Genomic DNA, 10,393 nt, shown 5'->3' with positions numbered 1-10,393 from the left:
CTCAAATGCAGCACTTGTCAATAATTGTGCATTACTAGCATACTGTAGCCTATTCTTGAAAAATGTATTTAAAGAAAACCACTGGATTTGGAATATAACATTAAGAATTGCACACACAATTACATTTAACTGGAATTTGAAAATACAATCTGTACAATAACTGTCTAAAATGGTGCAAATATCACAATGTAATTTTAGTAACCCTAACCCACACAAAGCTGTATTAAAGTTAGCATCATATTGTTTTGTTATTCATAAAATAACTTTTTATAGGAACTTCTGTATTCCTCAAACCCAGTTATGCCTTGCTACCATCATGGACGTACATTTGAATACAGCCATGCTACCACTGAGACTGAGGTCAAATAACTCTTAGAATGTACACGAGGTATCCATTACTCACAATACTATTAGTTATACACAGATGACCAGTGCAGCGGTTACAGCTCTCTGTAATAATAATTAGTATAATGGTACACAGGTGAACGGTACTATATATCTCTAAAGCTACTGAACATTGAAGGGTAAAGAAACTCATGTAATTTGAGAGTACTATCCCTTTAAAGCACTGGAATAGTGCTTATGAGCAGGTTGATATTATTAGGTACACCACCCCGTTCACGAAAAGGTTCGCTCCTACAGACCGTGAGTCACGTGACCTATCTTGCTAAATAAAGCAGCAGACCTGCCAACATGCACGCATTTTGTGTACCAACCACGCAGTTATCTGTCCACGTACGCAGAAATGAATAGAACCCGATTTTTTTAATATATATAAAAAAATCCACAGAGTGAATCTAACAACCCTATTTTCGGGCTGCAACACACAGAGATTAATACGTCATTATTCGACGTATCTACCCCTCCTGTTTGTTGTGATGCTGAGTTTGTCGACTGTCAGCTGTATGTAAACACATTGACAAATCCCTTTTCGACTCCGTGTCTTGTGGAAAGGTAAACACTAATTGTTTCAAAGTAACGTTAACAAACATAGGATGGACAATCAGTGGGCTATAAAGTGCCAGCAGTTCACTCGCATTTGCTAGTGAAATAAATAAAATACAAATATGAAAAATAACTGGTCGCATTTGTGCGAGTTTGATCTACATTTAATTCTGCGTCCCATTATAGTGGTATTTTCCACGCAACCTGATAGACTAACTGTAACTATGATCCACGTCACAAAAAGCATTACAAAAGTATAATCAAAAATAAATAAACATCTTGGCATTAAATGGAGTCGGGAGTTTAGAAGACGTGCGATGAAGAATAAATTAGTGTCCGGAATTAGCCTGAAATGATGTATGCGCTGCAAAGAAATACAATAGGCACCTTTACATAGGCTGAAACACCGGACTCCTCTAGCGAACAGAGTTAAGATTCCCTTTGCGGTAGCCTACTTAAGCTTTGTGTAGCCAGTTTGCAGCCTGTGTCGATGCGATCATTTGTTTTTGAGTCTATGTTTTAAAAATTATTATGCTTTTTGTGTTGATTAGCGACCAGACTCAAACAGCATGCGCACAATCATGCTGGGGAAGAAAATCCCAATTCGGCACGTGTGTCTGGTACTCTAAAAAGTTGGACAGGGTTGGCAGGCCTGAAGCAGGCAAACTGGCATCGAGGCATTCAGTTACTGTTCTATTGAAAGTTAGAATGGGGGAAAAACCAGTGACCTTAGCAGCTTTGAGCGTGGTCTGATCGTCAGTGCTAGATGCGCCAGTTCCAATATCTCAGAAACGGACCGTCTTCCTGGGCTTTTCACATACGACAGGGTCCAAGGTTTACCGAGAATGGTGGGATAAATAAAAACATCCAGTCAGTGATAGTTCTGTTGTCGAAAACAGCTGGTTGATGAGAGAGGTTAAAGGAGGAATGCAAGAATCGTGAAAGCAGGCCACAAACAGACAAATAACGGCGCAGAACGGCATCTTGGAACACACAACTCGTCGGACCTTGTCATGGATGGGCTATTGCAGCAGACGTAGACACCGAGTTCCACTCCTGTCGGCTAAAAACAAGAAGAAGCGGGTCCAGTGGACTATTGAGGAGTGGTTAAACATTGCCTGGTCTGACAAATCCCGGTTCCCGTTGCATCATGCTGATGGCAGAGTCAGGATTTGGCATAAGTAGCGTGAGTCCATGGACCCATCCTGCCTGGTGGCAACAGTACAGGCTGTTGCGTACCACAGCGTATCTGCACATCGTTGCTGACCAGGTGCATCCCTTCATGTCTACGGGGGTCGAACCCGGTACTAGATGGGTGTACCTAATAAACTGGCCACAGAGTGTATATGACTTTGAGCTTCAGCGGTGCATCTGTGACATGTTTGCTGACTTGATTTTGCAACGCACTACTACTTTAACTCTTTAATTGAAGCTGACCTCTTCATTAATCTATTGCTGTAGTACCATATGAACTTATTTTGGTACCTTTAGGTAATCGTTTGATTAGCTGTATGAATGTAGCTTGTCTTGAGGGTCAGCTCCATTCCTGTTGCAACGGCAGTGGAAAGAATCATAGTTCTGTTTCATATCATGAATCCAACGGGTGACGGGCTCTCCACTCACCCACCCTCAGCGTCCCCTACACTCACTGTTGGTCAGTCCTAAGATATGGAGAGGACAGGGAGTGAGGTAATGTAGACACACGCACACTCATGCATGTTGAGTCACTTTTCAGCCAATGGAGATAGAACAGGATACTTATTTGACCTATCCAGAATGGTTTTCATCCACTTAAGTCCAACAGCCAGTCCATATCAGCCTTGGAGAAAATGCCCACCAGATTGGGTTGGTGACCTGAACCACAGGAAAAATAAGAAACTTTAGTTTCCTACAACAGAAATGCACATTCTATCAAAATAGGTTACATGTTCCCCTCCTGTTCTCACCTCTCCCTGCATTCCCTGACGACAGCGCTCCATGTCGCCTTGCGCTCGGTGCTACAGACTATGGAAGTGGCAGTAACTGTTGTGATAAGTCCAGCCCTTATAACACACTCTGCGCACTGACCATCTGTGTTGGTGAGGAGGAATGGCCAGGTTACTGAAACATGAAACAACTGACATACAGGGTCGGTTTCCCTGACACATATCAAGCTTAGTCTAGGAAACTGGCCCATACTCAACCCTGAAATAGTCTACGTATGATATTCACAACACAATTGGGTAAATTATATGGGTCAATGGAGGCTGGTGGGAGTGGCTATAGGAGGACAGGCTCATTGTAACGGCTGAAACTGAGTACAGTAAATGGAATGTAGTCAGACGTGGTTTCCATATGTTTCATATTGTTCCATTGATTCCATTCCAGCCATTACAGTGAGCCCGCTCCTCCCACCAGCCTCCACTATCCATCTAAGGTTGATTACCTCATTAGTGGAAGCCCAAGGCTTCCAGGAGACCACGTTGCAGCATAGGAGCCGGCCTGACCTCTGGGCTCCCGAGTGGTGCAGCGATCTAAGGCACTGCATCGCCATGCTAGAGGCGTCACTACAGACCCTGGTTCGATCCCGGTCTGTATCACAATCCGCTGTGATTGGGAATCCCATAGGGCAGCGCCCAATTGGCCCAGCGTTGTCCGGGTTAGGTGAGGGTTTGGCCGGGGTAGGCCGTCATTGTAAATAAGAATTTCTTCTTAACTGACTTGCCTAGTTAAATAAAGGTTCAATTTAAAAAATAAATGTCAATACTCCTGTAGGATACGGACACAACAAGCAGGCTCAAGGGAGTAGTTGGAGTGAATCTATCATGGTAGATCATGTTTCTTGATGTAAATACATATTATGTATTAAAAGAAAATGTGATGACAAATTTAGACAAACACATTGTTACGCCAGCATGACTGCCCAAAAGGTTCACCTTTTCCTGAGCCCTGGAGGTGCTGCCCAGCACGGCCTCCTCAGGGGACACCAGTCAATTCAAATGTCTCCTACGCCTCCTCCAGTTGGTCTTGGGTAGTCTCCATCTGCCAGCTCCTTTTGGACACGCCTTCATAAAGAGCAGAGGTTTTAGTTTCCAATTTAATCTATGATGGTAGTTCAACATCCCACTACAAAGCCATACACAACAGGATCAAACTGGATTAGGCTGGAAGGACTCAGAATGGAATCCTCTCCAGCTATTGCTGTGACTTCTCTCACCTAAGATATTAAGAAAAAGAGATTCCAAAAGTGACATTCATCTCACTATAATTAATTTAATGTGCCATCTATCACTCGATTCCCTAGATGACAGGACTTGGTATAAAAATCATAGACTGTTTTAAAAAAGGGACAGATCAGAAACCTTGAGGGTGATGTATGAGGACTCTGCCAAGTTGCCTTTTGTAGGATGTCCAGTGAGTCAGCGCCCTGGTTCTCAGACACAGCCAGCTCCATGCGAGACCACTTCAATTCTAGTCTGTAGCAGGAAGCCATGAGGGACAAAAAAATAGTTTTACACACCAACCAAGGATTGTGCATTGTCTTTCCAAGTTGGTCCAGTGTGATGGTATCTTCTTTCATTACAAGAACACAGTACATATGTCACATAAAGAGACTAATACAATCGTCGAGGACCATTTACCAAATCTTCAAATACTGTCATAGAAATTGGCATTTGGTATGTATGTGACCATTGGTTTTCCTCCCCTAACTGACCATATTAATACTATTTGTGTGGTGCACGGAGCAGCATCTTACATGTGGGAGGGTCCAGTGTTCCCTAGAGGATCAGACACTCTGAACTCCAGGCTATCTGACAGAGCTTCCGTTGCTGAACTACACAATAGTCCTCTTGCTCTGGTCCCTCCCTTTGTTGCTGGGCAAAGCTGCCTGCAACTGCACAGTGCAAAGTTTACTGAAGAGCAAATACAATTACCCTGTTTACAGGCTATGGTAACTGTCGTTCTTTGAAGTGGCACTGATGGCCAAATTCAATGCATTTAGATGAATTATGAGTGAAGTCAAATATTCAACTGAGTGAAGGGGGCCTCAAGCCCCTGGATATGGGGGCACACCTGTGATAGTGCTGTCCAGGTAACCGAAGTATGGTGGTCTGTGGATGTGGAAGGTGAGGCCTTCATCCTCGGTGCAGGCGTCCTGCGCTCTCAGCTCCCGGGACGAGAGGTCGATCCCATAGCAACCGTCATAGCGACCGTCTGACAGAACTTCAGCTTTCCACAGAGACAGCGGCTGCACTACCTCAGGGTCCGAGCTGCCCAACGGATCCATCTGGAACATGTTCAATAGGTACCATCGAAACCTACTTATTATTTAGATTCCATTACTAACGAAGAAGTTGCTGTGCTGATTTATACCTGTATGAATCGACCCCTCTAGCTAAATATCTGGGCAGAGGTGTGTATGCAGATGAGTATGTCCTACCTTAATGGTGAAGTACTCAGGCTCCGTCTGAACCCACCCCTCCAGCAAGATGCCCCTGTTGGTAGTGTCTGAGGTCGTGAATGCAAAGCGGCCCATCTGTGAGGGGCCACCCCCATGCCTGTAGGTCACCTCCAGCTCTAGCAGGTCCCACTGGATGAAGTTACTCCCGGCAGTGAACGGGACGCCGTCCCGGAGCAGGCTGTGCCAGGAAGAACAGGAGGTCACTGGGTGGGGTGTCGGAGTCAGACAGGGCGAGGGCGTCGGGGGTCACTGCCATGGAGGAATCCTGGGGGACACTTAGGCCGCCGTTACACGCCAGCAAGGGCAGGATGCGGCCGGTGGTCTCCACAGAGATCTCCAGGGTGCCGTTACGGGTGGCCTTGCCACTGCTGACTACAAACCCGTTAAGGACCTGGGTAAGGCAATAGACCTTATCATTCATAAACATATATATATACCTGTATATTAGGTAAGGTTGTGGGTGTGAACCTAGGGTATTATTGCACCTAGCTTGCATTGTTCAATGCATTTGATAATTTTTTTGGTTGTATATTTTGAAAAGCAGGTATATCCATTTTTTGGCACTGAATGAACACTGTAAATGTAATACAAAAAGTGATTGCACAGGATATTTATGTGTGCATAAATCAACTTAGAATTGACCCCAAAGAGAGTAATTGTATAGATTGGAAGTGGTGTTGCCATTACTGTGGTGTCTCCAGCGATGCAGTGGCTCTGTTGTTGTGGACGTAGCCCACCAAGTTGGCAGCGATGTCCATCTGGCTGAAGGTGCTGATGGCCACCACGGGGTGTTTGATGTACTCCATGTGGCTGTTGCCAGGGTGGGACCGTGACCATGTACAGCAGCTCCTTGGGTTTGTCTGTACCATCTGTCACCAGCAGGACGTCTGTTGTCAGAACCACACGCTCGGCGCGACTGGTTTTCACTGGCTTCACGAAGACGGAAATTATTCCAGAAAAATTGTGGCTATAGCACTGACAATGAACTCATGTCATAACAAGTGCCATTTGGTAGTCTGTCTGTCCACAAACATTTATCCATGTCCTGGAGGGATATGTGGAATTGCTGTGAGGGGGAGCGGTTATTCCCGTCTAGCAGGTGGAACAGAAATAAGTCCTGTGTGGCAGGGATTGCAGGGAGCTCGGCCCCAGTTGTGTACTCTGTAGTGCCTTGCGGGGGTCGGGTGCGTTCCAATTGCTGTACCAAATGATGATGCAAATCAAAATCTAAAAATGTTATCAAAATGTTATTTGGCACGTGCGCTGAATACATCAGGTAGACCTTACCGTGAAATGCTTACTTACAAGCCCTTAACCAACAATGCAGTGCAAGAAATAGAGTTAACAAAATATTTACTAAATAAAAACTAAAGTTAAATAAAATCTAAATCAAAAAGTAACAATAAAATGACAACAATGAGGCTATATACAGGGGTTACCTGTACCGAGTCAATGTGCGGGGGTACAGGGTTAGTGGAGGTAATTTGTAAAGTGACTATGCATAGCTAATAATGTAAATAGTCTGGGGTGGCCATTTGATTAATTGTTCAGCAGTCTTATGGCTTGAGGGTAGAAGCTGTGAAGGAGCCTTTTGGTCCTAGACTTGGCGCTCCGGTACTGCTTGCCTTGCAGTCGCAGAGAGAAGAGTCTATAACTTGGGTAACTGGAGTCTGACAATTTTTTGTCCCTTCCTCTGACACCGCCTAGTATATAGGTCCTGGATGTCAAGAAGCTTGGCCCAAGTGATGTACTGGGCTGTATGCACTAGACTCTGTAGTGCCTTACTGTCAGATGCCGAGCAGTTACCATACCAGGCGGTGATGCAACCGGTCAGGGTGCTCTCGATGGTGCAGCTGTAGAACTTTGTAAGGATCTGGGGACCCATGCCAAATCTTTTCAGTCTCCTGAGGGGGAAAAGGTGTTGTCGTGCCCTCTTCACAGCTGTGTGGGTGTGGGTGTACCATGCTAATTCCTTAGTGAATTAGACACAGAGGAACATGAAGCTCTCGACCCACTCCACTACATCCCCCTCCGTTTCATGTAGTCCACGATCAGCTCCTTTGTCTTGCTGACGTTGAAGGAGAGGTTGCTGTCCTGGCACCACACTACCAGGTCTCTGACCTTCTCCCTGTACAGTGCATTTGGAAAGCATCAATATACCCCATAATGACAAAGCAAAAAAAAGTTCAGACATTTTTGCAAATTTATTAAAAATAAAAACTTAATTAAATAAATATTCAGACCCTTTCCTATGAGACTCGAAATTGAGCTCAAGTGCATCCTGTTTCGACAACTTGATTGGAGTCCACCTGTAGTAAATGTAATTGATTGGACATGATTTGGAAAGGCACATGCCTGTCTATATATAACCCAATAAACATCTCTGGAGAGACCTGAAAATAGCAATGCAGAGACGCTTCCCATCCAACCTGACAGAGCTTGAGGGAATCTGCAGAGAAGAACATGAGAAACTCCCCAAATACCGGTGTGCCAAGCTTGTAGCGTCATACCCAAGAAGACCCGAGTCTGAAATCACTGCCAAAGGTGCTTCAACAAAGCACTGGGTAAAGGGTCTGAATAATTATGTAAATGTAATATTTCTGTATTTTAGCAAAAAATTCTAAAAACCTGTTTTTGCTTTGTCATTATGTATTGTGGGTATTGTGTGTAGATTGGAGGGACAAAACTATTTAATCAATTTTACAATAAGGCTCTAATGCAACAAAATGTGGAAAATGTCAAGGGGTCTGAACACTTTCAGAATGCACTGTAGGCTGTCTCATAATTGTCGGTGATCATTCCTGTCGTGGATGAATAGGGATTACAGTAGAGGACAAAGCACACACCCCTGAGGGGCCCCCATGTTGATGGTCAGCGTGGTGGATGTGTTGTTGCCTACCCTCACCGCCTGGGGGGCGGACTGTCAGGAAGTCCAGGATCAAGTTGCAGAGGGAGGTGTTCAGTCTCAGGGTCTTGAACTTGGTGATGAATGTTTAGCTGTAGTCAATTAACATTCTTACATAGGTATTCCTTTTGTCAAGGTGGGTGAGGGCAGTGTAGAGTGCAATAGAGATTCCATCATCTGTGGATCTGTTGGGACACAATGCGAAATGAGTGGGTCCAGGGTGTCTGGAATGATGGTGTTTATGTGAGCCATGACCAGCCTTCCAAAGCAGGTAATGGCTATATTTGTGAGTGCTACGGGGTGATAGTCATTTTGGCAAGTTACCTTGGTGTTATAGGGCATGGGGACTATGGTGGTCTGCTTAAAACAAGTTGATATTACAGACCCGGTCAGGGACAGATTGAAAATGTCAGTGAAAACACTTGCCAGCTGGTCTGTGCATGTTCTAAGTACGCGTCCTGGTATTCCTTCTTGCAAATGTTAACCTGTTTAAAACTCTTACTCACATTGGCTACGGAGAGTGAGATCATACAGTCGCCCGGAAAAGCTGGTGGTCCAATACATGGTTCAGTGTTGCTTGCCTCGAATCGAGCATAGAAGGCATTTAGCTCGTCTGGTAGGCTCGTATCGCTGGGCAGCTCGCGGCTGGTCTTCCCTTTGTAATCCGTGATCGTTTGCAAGCCCTGCCACATCCGTCGAGCATCAGAGCCGGCATAGAAAGATTAGATCCTAGTCCTGTTTTGACGCTTTGCCTGTTTGATGGCTCATCTTATCATTAGGTAAGGTAACTCAGGCGAGCAAAAACCCAAGACGTCCTTAACATTATAGATTGTGCACAGCTATTGTTAACAAAGAGACACACCCCACCTCCCCCTCGTTCAAATCTGCTGTCCGGTCTTGACGATGCATAGAAAAACCAGTGAGATGTTCAGTATCGGTCAAATGTTTAGACACAACAACTCATTCAAGGGTTTTTCTTTATTTTTACTATTTTCTACATGGTAGAATAATAGTGAAGACATCAAAACTATGAAATGACATTTGGAATCATGTACTAACCAAACAATTGTTAAACAAGTGAAAATATATTTGAGATTCTTCAAAGTGGCCTTCCTTTGCCTCGATGACAGCTTTACACACTCTTGGCATTCTCTCAACCAGCTTCATGAGGTAGTCACCTGGAATGCATTTCAATTAACACGTGTACTTTGTTAAAAGTTCATTTGTAGAATACTTTCCTTCTTAATACGTTTGAGCCAATCAGTTGTTAAGTGATAAGGTAGGGGTGGTATACAGAAGATAGCCCAATTTGGTAAAAGACCAAGTCCATATTATGACAAGAACAATTCAAATAAGCAAAAAAGAAACGACAGTCCATAATTACTTTAAGACATTAAGGTTTCTTCAAGTGCAGGCGCAAAAACCATCAAACGCTATGATGAAACTGTCTCATGAGGATCGTCACAGGAAAGGAAGACCCAGTTACCTCTGCGGTTCATTAGTTACCATCCTCAGAAAGTGCAGCCCAAATAAATGCTTCAGAGTTCAAGTAACAAACATATCTCAACATCAACTGATCAGAGGAGACTTCGTGAATCAGGCCTTTTAATGGTGGAATTGCTGCAAAGAAACTTCTACTAAAGAACACCAGAAGAGACTTGTTTGTGCTAAGAAACGAGCAATGGACAACGTCGTGTCTTTGTGAGACGCAGTGTAGGTGAACGGATGATCTCTGCATGTGTTGTTCCCACCGTGAAGCATGGTGTGGGGGTGCTGTCTATGATTTATTTAGAAATCAAGTCACACTTAACCAGCATGGCTACCACAGCATTCTGCAGCGATACTCCATCCATCTGGTTAGCGCTTAGTGGAACTATCATTTGATTTTCAACAGGACGATGACCCAACACACCTCCAGGCTGTGTAAGGGCTATTTGACAAAGGAGAGTGCTGCACCAGATGACCTTGCCTCCACAATTCACCCAACCTCAACCCAATTGAGATGGTTTGGGATGAGTTGGACCGCAGAGTGAAGGAAAAGCAGCCAACAAAACTGTCAAAGGCAAAGAGTGGCTACTTTGAAAAATATAAAATATATTTTG

The sequence above is a fragment of the Oncorhynchus keta genome, chromosome 13, assembly GCF_023373465.1.
Source record: "Oncorhynchus keta strain PuntledgeMale-10-30-2019 chromosome 13, Oket_V2, whole genome shotgun sequence".
In the NCBI taxonomy this organism is placed as follows: Eukaryota; Metazoa; Chordata; class Actinopteri; order Salmoniformes; family Salmonidae; genus Oncorhynchus; species Oncorhynchus keta.
The sequence above is the reverse complement of the archived record's forward strand: the minus strand, read 5'-3'. Positions refer to the sequence as shown.